The 1,122-nt window shown below is 46.0% G+C and overlaps 1 non-coding gene across 1 annotated transcript; it reads left to right on the forward strand.

The window, feature by feature from the left end:
• Window positions 1–892: 892 nt before the first annotated feature.
• LOC119467425 lies at window positions 893–1,011 on the forward strand. The gene has a single exon (XR_005195961.1). It is a non-coding gene; the product is annotated as a 5S ribosomal RNA (ribosomal RNA).
• Window positions 1,012–1,122: the final 111 nt, after the last annotated feature.

Here is a 1,122-nt window from a genome sequence, read left to right on the forward strand (position 1 = left end):
GACCAGGATAGTCTCGATCTCTTGACCTCGTGATCCACCCGCCTCGGCCTCCCAAAGTGCTGGGATTACAGGCTTGAGCCACCGCGCCCGGCCTAGACCCTGTCTCTTAAAAAAAAAAAAAAAAAAAAAAGGTAAAGGCACTAAAGATTTCATTCTCTTGTGAGGGGAAGAAAAACTAAGTTACAGTAAGGATTGTATAGCACACCAGGTTCACACTTATTTATATAGACACTAGCCACAATATGGACACTAGTTACAATTGAAAAAGAACATTAGATTTTAGATCACTGTAAAGCATAACAAGAATTATCTGTTCTGAATGTCTACATTTGCTTCAGTTTTATTTTTTGAGACAGAGTTTTGCTCTTGTTGCCCAGGCTGGAGTGCAATGGCCCGATCTCAGCCCACTGCAACCTCTGCCTCCCAGGTTCAAGTGATTCTCCTGGCTCAGCCTCCCAAGTAGCTGGGATTACAGGTGTGCGCCACCACACCTAGCAATTTTTTTGTATTTTCAGTAGAGATGGGGTTTCATCATGTTGGCCAGGCTGGTCTTGAACTCCTGACTTCAGGTGATCCACCTCCCTCGGCCTCCCAAAGTGCTGGGATTACAGGAGTGAGCCACCACAACCGGCCTTGCTTCAGTTTTAAAACCAGTTAAAATATTCTATAGTTCAGCTGATGTTTTACTATTTTTTTTTCCAATTAGAAGAGATGAATGGAAAGAGGAGTTAAAAATATAGTGGAGAGGGGTCGGTGTGGTGGTCATGTCTACAATCTAAGCGCTTTGGGGGACCAAGGTGGGTGGACTGCTTGAGCTCAGGAGTTTGAGACCAGCCTCGGCAACATAGTGAGACCTAATCTCTACCAAAATAAAAAAAATAAAAAATTGGCTGTCTATGGCCATACCACCCTGAACGCACCCGATCTTGTCTGATCTGGGAAGCTAAGCAGGGTCGGGCCTGGTTAGTACTTGGATAGGAGACTGCCTGGGAATACCGGGTGCTGTAGGCTTTTAAAAAATAAATTAAAAGCCGGGCGCGGTGGCTCAAGCCTGTAATCCCAGCACTTTGGGAGGCCGAGGCGGGTGGATCATGAGGTCAAGAGATCGAGACCATCCTGGTC

The sequence above is a fragment of the Cebus imitator genome, unplaced genomic scaffold, assembly GCF_001604975.1.
Source record: "Cebus imitator isolate Cc_AM_T3 unplaced genomic scaffold, Cebus_imitator-1.0 Scaffold287, whole genome shotgun sequence".
In the NCBI taxonomy this organism is placed as follows: Eukaryota; Metazoa; Chordata; class Mammalia; order Primates; family Cebidae; genus Cebus; species Cebus imitator.